Genomic DNA, 12,989 nt, shown 5'->3' with positions numbered 1-12,989 from the left:
AGTTCAAATCTTCAGCAGTCATATAAAATGTTAGTCACTGCCACATATGTGCCTGTAACCCCAGTCCTGGGGGCTGGGGACAGAGACAGAAAGATTTTTGGCACTTGCTGGCTGCAAGCTCAGCTCTAGGTTTGTCCATCCGTGAAATGCTGTCTCTTTACTCAGCTCTCCCTGCTTTCCCAGGGTCTTGCACATCACTGTTTATTTCCTTATTCAGTTACTGTATGTATGTATGCACTTAGTGATAACTTAAGTTTTTTTTTTCTCTCTCTCTAGATGATAGATAGATAGATAGATACATAGATACATAGATACATAGATACATAGACAGACATATCACCCTTTTGGCACAAACTAATTCTCTAGAGAGTAATACATTTATTTTTGACACATTCATATGTTCAAGGTACATGCTTGGATCTGATTCATGATGAGATAATTCTTAATGTGGTTGAACTGGTTCTGACCCTCATCTAGGTACTGCCCCTAGATGCCAGATTTTAAGAACAGATTCATGGACCAAAGAGATGACTCAATGGATAAGAGTATGGATTGCTTTTGTAGAGAACTTCAGTTCAGTTCCTAGCACCCACATCAGGAGGCTCTCAGCTGCCTGTAACTACAGTTCCCAGTGGATGGGAGGCCTGTGGCCTTAGCAGGCAACCATATGTACATGTATCCACACAGATACACAAAATTTCAAAATATTAAAATAAATATTAAACAAGTCCACTTGCATTTCTGCTGCCATTGGTCCAACTCCATCAACATCTGAGCCAGGCTTACTCTGGCTGAATCACAGCCATAGCAGCTCCTTCTCCTGGTGGTTACTGGTCACTTTATTTCCCTAGAACATAAGAACAGGATTACTTCCTGAGCATCTGATTACTGCTGCTGCTTCCTTAACTTTGCAATATAGCCCACGATGTAGCCCAGGCTGGCTTCAAACTTTCCGCCCTCCTGCTTCAGCTTGCAGAGAGCGAGGGTGATGGATATGTGCCACCAAACTCAGCTACAGCCCTAGTTCTTTGAAGGGAAGGGCTTGCCAGCCAGCAGCCTTTTTTCAAGTGACTACTATCTTGCACCCTCCATTTGGTTATTAATCTCAATGCAGAACAGTGGCTTTTGTCTTTTTCAAAAGGGGGTCTGCCTTCTGCAGACGACTGCCAGTTGCAAAGCTCCCATCCTGTGGTGTGCCCCCAAACATCTTATTTGTCTTGATATTTCTTTCACAGAAATACATATGACAGATAAGGAGTCACCGGAGGATGCGCTTGCTTTGTGTCAGACAGATATTAAAACAATAAACTATGCTGCCCTGGGATTCCAGCACACACAAAGCCAGAGAACAAGGCTGAGATGAGATGTTTCTGAAAAGCGGTGAGGCAGTTGTGCTGGGGAAATTCCCTGGAAACACTCAGGCCTGTGATAGCATTGAGAGAAAGCACTTTTTAATGCTCCCGTTTGCTTAAGAGGATCAACCACCTGGTGCAGCTCCTGTGTTCAGCCCCTTGACAATGGCCACCCATTCTCCAGCCCCAACAGGGGCAACAGAGAAATCCTTCAGTAGATTGAGAGGTTTATTTTTTAAGCACTGTTCTGCACTTTCTCTGCTTCCCGAAGCTACCGTGAATTTAAAAATAGTAAGGGACTGGGGAGTATTCTCCAGTCAGATCTCCACCCATACACATTCTAGAGGTGAAAGCTTCAACACGAGCTTGGCTCCTGAAGGGCAACAGAAGGCAGGGTGATGTCACAGAGTAAGTGTACAATCCTAGTGGCCTCAGAATTGCAAATTGAGCCAGGTGTGCGGCTAACCCTAAGGCCCCCGGGTCTACAGACCTGCAGAGGAGCAGCTAAGGACTAAGGAGGGGAGAAAGGGCGCGTGTGTATTTCAAGAGCTGGAAGAGAGATTCCAGGGGCTCCCTGCGTGGATATTCTGGTCATAGAGACATAGAGGACTCCTTCCTCCTCATGAAAAGCAAATTTCCCTACCCAGTACAAAGATATCAAAAGGAGGATGAACTTGCCTCCTGTGGAAAGAAAGGGAACCTGGGAGAGGTTAACCCAAGAAGTTAAACATTTGCTTTCCTGCTAATGGAACTTTCCTTAAATCATGTTATCAGCTACAGATAAAAGCTATCTCAGGTCAGTCTAGGGCTACCAGAGAATTTGAGCGCAGTGGCAAAGAAATTCAGCATTAGTCCCAAATACCCCAACTGCATGGATACATTACATCTCTCTCCTTGGGTTTTGTTTGCATATAATGTGGGCTATTGATACCTAATTTCTTCCTGTGTGGAAACAAGAAACAGATGGGAAGATAGCTCAATGGTAAAGTGTGGTAAATGGTAAAGCCATGAAAGCTTGAGAACCTGAGCTCAGACTCCAAAGCACACATAAGAAAAGCTGGACATGTCGTCACATACTGTGATCTCAATGTTGAGGATCTGGAGAGAGGCAGATTCAGAGAACTTGCTGGACACCCAGTTTGGAGGTGGCATCGACTAGTTCCAAGCCAGTGAGAGATCCTGTCTCACAAAAACAAAACATCTATGGAATGACACCTGAGGGTTCTCTAGGCTCATGAATGCTTTGCCCAGCCCCCCATATAGCAATCACTTCTAACTACACAGTCCTAGTTTCCACTAATACATCCTGGTTGCCATCACTGGCTTCACAAAATTCTCCCAGCACTTTCCCACAAGACAAAGAAAAGATCGGGGTTGTAGGGCAGTATGATCTGCTTGTGTGGTAGCCATAATGTGACTGACTGTCTTTGCTATGTAAATTATCTTGGATACTTTCTTAAATGTGGGCATTAAAAGAAATAGCAATGTAAGTTCTTTCCAGATTTCTGGAGTGATAACAACTACTCAAAAAACGGACTGGCTTCTCACAGAAGCTAATTGGGAAGATTTTATTTGTGTACTGACTGGACAACTGGGCAGTTTCCAAATGGCTCTCCTTCAGTCTGTCTATAAGAGGGCCTTGGGATTCCAGCTCCTAAATTGGGCATGTGATTAGCAGGTACAGATGGCACCTGTCCTGCAGGTTGTATGGGGCATTGATCAAAGTCTCAGACTCAGTTTTTGTTTTTGTGGGGGTTTTGGTTTGTTTTTGTTTTGTCTAAAGCTAAATGCTGACAGGAAAGGCAGATGGCCTCAAACCCTGACAGACAGAACAGCTCTCCTCACAGTGATGGCTGGATGGGAAATGAACAAACGTATTTGCATCTCATACCTGTCTTGTGAATCAGTCCCAGCCCCCTCTAAGGACCTCAAACTCAAGAGCTGTAGCAGCCCCAGAGAACCATGGGAAATCCAGCCCAGCATAAGGCAGCTAATTTATCTCACTTGCCTTGCTTCCTACCTTGAGAGGCAATCCATCGAGCTCACTGTTCCAGCCAGCTGTTAGATAGATCATGAATGATTTAACAATTGAACCTTTACTGTATATATATGCACTCGATAAAGTCATTATTTATATAAACTATTTGGTTTCTTTTTTTCCCTCTTGGCTTCCTGGGGGGGAAAAAAAAACAAAACTAAGTTGACATTGGTACTGATTTTGTCAAACTAAGAGATTATGGTAAATGGTTCCATCTAAATTAAAATAGATTCCAGCTTCTATTCTCTCTCCAACAACAGAAAGCACTTTTGCAAATGCCGGCTACAGTACTGCCAAGTTAAACACTCCAAGATGGAGATTCATTTCCATTTTGTTGAATGAAATGTTTTCAAAATCTTGCCTGGGGGAGGTCTGTCAATACCTGTGAGTCAGAGAGATCACAAGGACCTCTTCTACAAAAAGTGTGGGACTGCATACCCAGCAGCCGGGAAGCACCCACTGCGCATCTGCTGGATTAACCCTGCCATTTGTAGCACAGGAGAGAAACCAGCAAGGTTCTACAGGAAGTGGCAACAGTGTGGTACTGAGGGAGACCAAAGCTGCTTCCTTGCTCAGCCCCACACAGATGAATGATTCGAGACTATTCCTGGGCATGGATAACGAGTATGGGTTTTTGTTCTGCCTTTGAAAATTGACTGTTTTGGGCAAAGAGATCTTTCTGCTTGGGGAATACCAACCCTGCAATCCAGAACAAATCCCTGTGTGTTCACTGTGCCTGGTTTTCTGTATGGTTTTCTTTTAGCCCATCCATTTATGGACAAGCAGGAGATTTACTTCAAACCAAGCTGTGGGTAAAATGGTATGTGACAACAGAATTAATAAATTAATTACATATAAAACAATAAATACAGCACCCCAAAGTGGAAGGTTAGTTTTATATCCAAATAGTCCCAACTTCTGAAATGAGTTTTTTGGTGGATGTGGGTGTGTGTGCAGGCATGTGGAGGATAGAAGTGGACTTAAGTGTCCTCTTCTATCTTTCTCCACCTCATTTTTTGAGACAGAGTTTCTCAGCCTGGAGCTCAAAGATTTGGCTAGGCTGGTAGGCCAGTGAGGTGAGCCACAGTGATCCGTCTGTGTCTACCTCCCAAGGGTTGTGATTAAAGTCTTATGTAACCATATGGCTTTTTAATATGGGTTCTTGGGATTGACCTTGAGTCCTCGTTGCTTTCAGGATACTCATTTTACTAGTAAGCCATCTTCCAAGCCCTGAAATATGTTTCTTATTCCAATTTTCTAAATTCAAAAGTTGTAGCAGAATTGAGTCACCATGAACTTATAGTAACTAGGTTTGTGTGTACAGCTAAGGCCTCTACTGACATGGTTCTAATGTAACCCTAGTTGCTATTTGCACATCTCTATGTGTTAGATAGTTTACTTATATAGCCCTGGCTTATGTCCAGATGTGTAGATAAACCCCAGTAGGAAAGGAAAATAGGCTGTCCTTGGATTTTTATCAATATAAATCTGTGGCCATCTCTGTGGACTACACCCAATTAGTGGAAGAGCACTGAAGCTTTCACGGGTGTCTTGAAATCTCAGAATATAAACATGTAAGGGCAATGATGGCATAGTCCCTTCCCCAACAAGGAGTATACTGAGATCTCCAGGAAGTTTGTCAAAGGAGTCCCCTGCAGATTCAGCCAATCCATGATGGATTGAGGTTGGCTCTATCAGATGAACTAGAAACACAGCAGAGGACACTCCAGCTTGTGCAGGCAATAGGAGGGAAGCCATGTTGGGCTATCTTCAAAAAAAGAAAGAGAAAGCACAGCAGCAATTGGACTGGGGATGCCCAGGGATTGGATGAAAAGATAAGACTTTGGAGGCTGCAGAGTCGCTCTAGACTCCAAATCTACCCCCCCACACACACACACACACATACACACACACCAAAAAAAAGAAAAGAAAAAGAAAAATAGCAATATTCCAGATTCATTTGGTTTTTCAAGGAGCTAATGGGTTAATCTGTGCATCTGGCAATTAGCAAGTGTTAATAAACACTCCCTGCTATCATGCAGTTGAATCTCTTCCATCTGATAATGGAGTCTCACAGGCTAGAATTCTGCCAACTGTGATCACATCTTTGCTAGGATTACTCCAGTTATCTTTGTCCAGGCATTAGACAAGTGAGATCTAGGATTTCTCAGCACTAGCATCATGAGTAAACGGGGCTTTGTCCGTAGAGTGAGCCACCTGCTTAGGCAGCATCTTAAGACTTCCAGGTTCAAAGTTAGGATCAGCCATTCAGTTTTCTCTGTAACCGAAGTGCTGCAGAATTCTGATTATCTGACAGTATAATTAGAACATTTCAGTGATCTTCTTGTGCCAGATCATTTTGTCCATGTTAGAGACACGGTAGTCCCAGAAATATAGCTCTCAGGACAGTCCACTGAAGAGCTATAGAAGGATGTGTCAGTCAAAAAGGCAGTGAGAAAAACAAATGACAGAGGAAACATAACTGTGGTGGAACATGGTGGTATCCCCATAAAGGGACAAGATGGGAGATGATGTGAGAAAATGAAGCCCAGCAGCACACCAAAATATGCCTCATGGAGTCTTCATTAGTCTTTATAGACTAAACAGAAGGAAAAGAATCTGCCAGAGCCACTCAGGGGCAGTAGCCACATCAAGAAGGAGAAAAGGAGACATCTCAGTCACTCTTCAAAGTCTAGCGGAGGTAAAGACTTAGATCAACACATTTTGCCTTGGCAGTCAAGCCGGTATGGTGTCACTGTCTCCCTCCTCCCCATCTCCCTTCAAGACCACACATCTCTCTCCAAGTTCAAATTCTTGCCAGTTCTTACAAACACATCCTCATCAGACCTATAACAGCCTTAGAAACTTCTGGCTAATTTGGATTTGACTAAAACTTTTGTACCATGACTGTTATGTAAAGAGATTCAATTATGGAACGCAGTGTTTTGTGAGTAACTACCGCCCATAAAAAGTTAATTAATCAGGGCTGTGTCAATTTCCTGGTGCCGTGTCAATTTGCTGCAAGGTAATTAATCACTAATCACCCACCAGCCAGCCAGCCGAGGGACAATCCACCAGCCATTTATTGTGTCTCCCCCACAGTAAATGGCCAGCGCAGCCAGCGAGAAACACATCTTGCCTTTCACAATATTTTTATCGACACTTTCGGATGCTGTAGTAGAATGCAGCATCAAGCCTCCGCAGGTCAGTGGAATATGAATATTACAGAAAGAAACGAGTGGAGATTTATAGGGCATTGCATTTCTGTTATGTCAGTTTTGAGATTAAACCAAGCAAATGAACAGTGAAAAATTACTCTTCCATGTGGAGAATGGTGATTAGAGTTGTACATTAATTAGAATTTTTTTTGTTTTCCCATTCAATGCATTTCAAATGAGGATGTCCTATAAGGAACCAGTTTGTCCAAAACGTAGATTTATTCACTTCTAAGCAGCAGCATTTAACATCATTTATGCTGAACAAGAGTGGAGCCCGAATGTGGGTCTCAGACATAAATACTTGTGAGTAGAAGCTCCAGAAAGTCTACAAATTAAGGGGCTGTTTGGGATCTCTTTATAAATGACAGAAAGAACGAGTCACATTTTCCCCCAAGCCCTAAGAATCACTGGACTAAAAGAAGACCTTTCTATTTTCACCTAGAACTTAATATACCCTGCCATATTACATTTGCCACTGAGTGCCGATTAAAGAGGATGATTTAGTCATGTGTGAACCCTGTGTCCCAAACCAGATTGGTGGACTTTCATTTTTGATTCATTTTGAAAACAGAAGTTAATATTTTTGACCATTTGGAAAAAAATAATCAGATTTTGGACCTCTCAGAGACAGTTTACTGCACAGTGCCCAGCCTCTCAGGAGCCAGGCTGCCCGTTTATGGCACCCCAGTGTGTTTGTTAACTACTACTTTGTATCATAATTTATTGTGTGACACATGAAACGTTGAGTCCCTGCCACAGAGGAGCCCAATAAGACCCTGAACCTGCTGTCAAAGACACATTTGCACCCCCAAATTCAAGCATTTGAATGTTTCTTACCATGGATTACCTGCAGAATAATTCACCCACTTATTAGCATGTGCACTTGGGTTTGTGTTTTCATGTCTTCAAAGGATGGGGAAACAAGGGAGGCTTCGGGATGCAAAGGAATAGAAGGCACAAGACAAAGAACCAACCCTGATGGCAACACCTTTACCAGGGCATCTGGCAATCTCATGCAAATTCAACCCAGCACACAAATGCAAAGAATAATTGCCCATTAAAGCGGGCTGTATATTTTTACGGCTGTGTTGCAGAATCTGCCCCCCTGTTGGGGTATGCATCTGCTATTCTTCTGTCTCTCTTGAGCTCTAAAACTTTAATATGCAGTTTATAACCCTCAAGTATTTTCCACTGGCTTTGTGTTTCTTCTCTTGGGATTTCCAGGCTGGTGAAATGATCTCATTTGTGTTTATTTTCGAAGGTAAGCACCATGTTCGTAAACGAGACAGGGAGGGAGGAGGCACTAGTCACTGTAAATACATGAACATGGAGCTCATTGAAGGTGGGGGCTTTGTCTTTGAGGGAGACATGGGCAGAAAGCTGTAGACACTTTGCTGAATGGCTCCTCTGGCTGGTTGATGCACTCGAATGTCTTCCATTTAAAACCCTTGATTTGCCTTGGTGCTTGAGTCTCACGGAGTGCCTCTTGTTCCTTCCCTTAAGCTCCAGTTCCATTGAGTTCCCCATGTGGGAAGATTCCTTATTCCCAAGGGAGAGGTGACACCCTCACCCCAATGCTCTCACATTCATCTCTCTAACTAAAGGGCTTTGGCAGAGGCTGAGTGGAGCTGGGAATGGAGTCATGTCGGACACCTAGGGGATTTTTGATCCTGCCCTGTGCTTTTCTGGTGTTCCACCATAACTTATAAGCTAAATCCAGTTTTGTTTTGTTGACATCTGACTTTCCAAACTTTGATTCATGGTGCACAGGTTTGAGAGGGTATGTATGAGTTTTCCCTCCCTCATCTTCTCCACCCAGGAGAGGATCCAAAACTGAATCCTGCACCCACAAATCAACTTGAATACCACCATTGTCACTTAGTGGTGGTTTTATTTACGTGTTTAATAACTTCAAGATATCTATCAGGGGTAGGAGAGCCAACTCAAGACTTATGGTTCTAAAGAGGCCTATACGTTGGCATCTTTTGTTTTTCTAACATTATTATTTATTGTTTGTTTTAAGATCTCACTACATAGCTCAGGCCAACCTCAATGTTTGTAAGTCTCCTGCCTCAGCATTGTAAGTGCTGGGATTACAGGTAGGAACCCCTAGACCCAGCTTATACAGAAAGAGTAGTGAAGATGACACTCATGTATTTTATTTTAATGCCAGCCAACTTGATTACAGAAATGAAGAGGGTTTGTGTTTTTTGTTTGGCACTACGTTGCACTTACTAAACATTTATTATCTGCTTAACTCTTAAACCAAAATGTACATAGATGATAAAATATGTTTAACTCAACAAGATAAGTGTTGCATCATAAAGGAAATGAATCATTAAGAAATATCCCCCTCATATTGAAGAATAAATCCATTGGTTTATGTTTAATATGTGCCCGGGTTATCTGCCCAGGTAATTGCTTCAAATACGCCTTTGACCACATATCAGCATTTATGAACCTACATCCAGTATGCAAGTAAGAAAATTTCCATTTTTTCCATCCTATTAGTATAAAAGAACTGTGAAGAAAAGATGTGTTCTTTGCCCTTGAAAGTGACCATGCGACTTTATGACAGCAACTGTGGGAGAAAAACACTTGAGACAGGAAGCAACACAGGCAGTGACTGCAGAAGTCTTAGCATATGGATATGGATGGGCATTAACGTGCTTGTTTCACAGAATCGCTGTGCTCAGGAAGAGCTGTTGCTGGGCAGGAAGGCCATTGTTTATGAGCTATCTGGATGGAACGACATAAGTAGCATGTGATAGGTACTGCTTGTCTAGGAAAGTTTACCCAGAACAATCAACATTTGATGTGTAGGGTCACTGGGAAAGTGTGTGCATACCTGTGGGTAAACTCAGGTCCCAATCCTCCTGAAGTGCCAGCTACCTCTTTATTTTCAGGCAGGATCACTCATGGTCTGGGACTAAAGAGACAGTTAGGTACCAAAAAGATGACCAAGGCTGGGAATGAGTTCAGTTAGGTGCTCCTCCAAACCAAAGAGCAGGCAGATGGAGAACCCTGCCCTAATGGAGCTTGCTTTCTAACACCAAGCAAGAGTGCTTCTTCTCTCTTCATACAGTCCAATTTACTTGATTTAGACACAGGAGGCCTGTCTGTGGGAGGAAATTTTATGTGTTTGGGGGGTGGGTGTACAAAGGAAAGATGAAAATGGAGAAAAGAAGGAATGAAAGAAAGGAGAAGATGGATATAAAGATGAAAGGAAATAAGGAGGAGAGGAGGAAGGAAAGTGGAGTAGAGGGAGGCAGAAGGAATGGAGGAGGGAGGAAGGCAGGAAAGGGAAGGAGGAGGCAGAAGGAGAGAATGAAGGATGGGGAGTCCAAACACCATCCTCCTCTCCTTCTTTCTTTCCTCACTTCTCATTCTAGCTGGCTCCTCCCTTCTTCCTTCCTACCTGACTTCCCTTTGTTCATTCAGGACTTCACAAGAGGGTATCTGGAGTGGGACAAGGTGGTGCACACCTGTCCTTCCAGCACTTTGGAAGCAGAGACAATGGTGTCACTGTGAGGTGAAGGCCAGCTTATTCTACATAGTGAGTTCCAAGCCATAGAGAGCTATGTAGAGAAACCCCGTCACAAAAGAAAGGAGAGAGAATGAAGAAGGGGGAGGAAGGGAAGGGAAAAAGGAAGAAGCCAGGGGACATTAACTCCACAATAGAGGACATCAGAAAGCATCCACCTAGGGCACAACACTTTCTACATGAGGACTGTTGCCCACAGCAAGATCACTAGAGACTCTGACTTGCTCATGGGCACTTAGCCTCCCTGGTGGCAATGTTGGAACCAGATGTTGCTCTGTGTCCCCTTCACTGGGAAAAAGGTTGTGCTAACGAGCTTTGCTTGGAAGAGCCCAGAGCCTCATCTCAGTGTCTACAGGCACTTATCCCACCCAAGGAAATCAGAGTCTCAGAAGAGATGCCTCAGTCTCCACACTGAGCAGTGCCTTCTCTCTTCACTGCAATGACAAGCTTCTGCTTCACACGGCACCTCATCTCCACAAGTAAATCCTCCAAGCAGGCTCATCACCTGAGAGAGAGCTGGTCTCCCTCCTGTGGCTCCATAGAGGGGGCTAATAAATGGGTCAGCATAATTACTGAGTGTCTTCACACAGCAAGCCAGCTGCTCAACCAGACTGTACACTTTTCATTTTCCTTATTTTGAAAATGCAAAACGTTCTATGAACATTTTTATTTGAATCATGGTGAGATAGAATCACGATGGAAGCATTCCCAAACATCTCCCTGGTCCTGAAGCAAGCCTCTCTTATGCTGAATAGCCCTAGGCTTGGATGAGCTCAGCATTTCCTGCTTTGCCCAGTAAGACATGAGCCTCTATTTCTGCCATATTGGTTGAAACATAATACAGGAAACTTGGGTGCTGGGGACTGCCACGAGAGTTCAATAAGTCCACACAATTTGTTTTCAATCATAATCGTAAAAAACAGTCCAACATAAACTTCAGGGAGAAATAAGAGGAGAAAGTCAATCTGGCTTTGCTCTATGATCTTAGCATTTTACTCATGCTGCAAAGAAAAGTACCATAAAAGCCCCTGTTCAGCCTTCAAGAATGTGTACCAAATTCCAGACAATCACTGGCAGTTGATCTTCACTTCAAGGGAATAATCCCTGCTAAGAATGCATACAGAATTGTGAACAGCCCTGGCTCATCCACCACAGAGGTACAAACCCACTGTGTGCCCAGATGGAAGGTTTTGCTCTAAGACCTCCAGGGTCACTATGTGGCACCTCCACCTCCTAGAGAACAGGTACTTCCTGGGGGCTCCTGCACACTTTTCTAATTTACTTTGTCATTTTTTTATGTGTGTTCCTCCCACAATCCCCACCCAGGTTAACACCTGAGTGTGTGTGAGAAAGACTCTTGGATATAATAAGAGACATGGGGCAGAAGAAGTCTTCTGCTCCTGAAGGTGATGGCAGGAAGGGCCTTGCCCCTCTCGGCAGTGTGGATACAAGGTGGAGAATACCTTTAATATGGTATAAAGGAGAATGTGCTCACTTGGTCAGAAGTCCTGCAAAAGCCTGGGAAAGGGAATTTTGGAGTGTGGGGCTGTTACAGACTTCCTCTTGTGCCTCTCATTTCGGCTTTTGTGTCCTTCCTGTAGCTTTTACCAACAGCGGCTTTTCATATCCATCTTTCAGGAATCTTGACTATGGGCTAAGGTTTGTGGTACAGTGTCTTTTAAGTGACCTGGGGAGTCAGCATAGCTGGAACAGTGTGAGGTTCAGCAAGAGACCGGGAAGCTAGGGCCTGACTCTTTTCTCATGGCTGCTTGGACTTCCTGAGGAGTCCATCTCTACAGGCATGAGAGCTCCCCAAGAGGAGTTGAAGACTTGAGGAGTTCCCAGGTGTAGCTCCTCCGTCAACTCCTCACCATGCCTGGTACTGTCTCCTCAGATAAGAGCACCCAGGTAGCCCATTCTTCCCAAAGAGGTAGTTAGCAGACTTCCCTGTCTTCAGGTAAAGGCATATGTGCACTGATGCTTAGGGGCTTGTGAGATGCTGATAAACCATTGAGGACACAAAGCAGTTTTCACATTCACAGCACACATCTGCAAGAATGCCTCAATTAAAAGTTCCTGGCAAAGACTGGGGATGCTGCTCAAGGGAAGGGCACTTGCCTAGCCAGAATGTCTAAAGTCCTGGATTCCACCCCCAATAATTTTCCTGCAAAAAAAATTAAATTTGTGACATGCCAGGTATGGATATAAAAGGAATGTAAAACTATAAATAAAAGTAAATAGGCGGAAATTATGAGAAAAAAATAATAAACTCTTAATTCTATGCAGTTTGACCTCAAAGATAACTACCAGAATGTAAAAAAAAAAAAAAAAAAAAAAAAAAGTGTGTATATGTGCAGATACACAAATATGTGATATTTTGCATACATACAAATGGGAGCATACACACACACATGCGTATATATAGAGAAGATATATCCAAAATCATGCCTATACAAACATGTTTTTCAAAAGGCGATGAGGTTTCCCAGACATGTACCCAAATATATGCATACACGTACTCACATGTATGCATATACAGTGGTTGAAGCATTTCACATAAGGATTCAAATTTAGTTTTTCTCTACTTTAGGTTTATGTGGGGAGCTTTTTCCCCGGTCTCAGGAATTCTCTGTAAATGTCTGTCATTTCTCACATCCTCATGGTCAGAAACTACAGTCGTACCCACGCCATGTTCACGTTTGTTTCCAGTCTTGAGGCACTGCTCTCTGCCCTTTGAATCTTACTGTAAGAGGCTAGACCCCGCATAAACAGGATTGGGGAAATGGTCCTCACCAGACTACATATGCATCTCATGGTATCCCACTCTCTCCTCTCTC

General features: G+C 43.4%; 1 protein-coding gene across 17 annotated transcripts in view; it reads left to right on the top strand.

Moving 5' to 3' along the window:
• Rbfox1 (RNA binding fox-1 homolog 1) overlaps nucleotides 1-12,989 on the top strand; it is a 369,263-nt gene that overhangs the window by 299,319 nt on the left and 56,955 nt on the right. The window lies entirely within an intron of this gene.

Source organism: Peromyscus eremicus, chromosome 8a (assembly GCF_949786415.1).
Source record: "Peromyscus eremicus chromosome 8a, PerEre_H2_v1, whole genome shotgun sequence".
Classification (NCBI taxonomy): Eukaryota; Metazoa; Chordata; class Mammalia; order Rodentia; family Cricetidae; genus Peromyscus; species Peromyscus eremicus.
The sequence above is the reverse complement of the archived record's forward strand: the minus strand, read 5'-3'. Positions and strand labels throughout refer to the sequence as shown.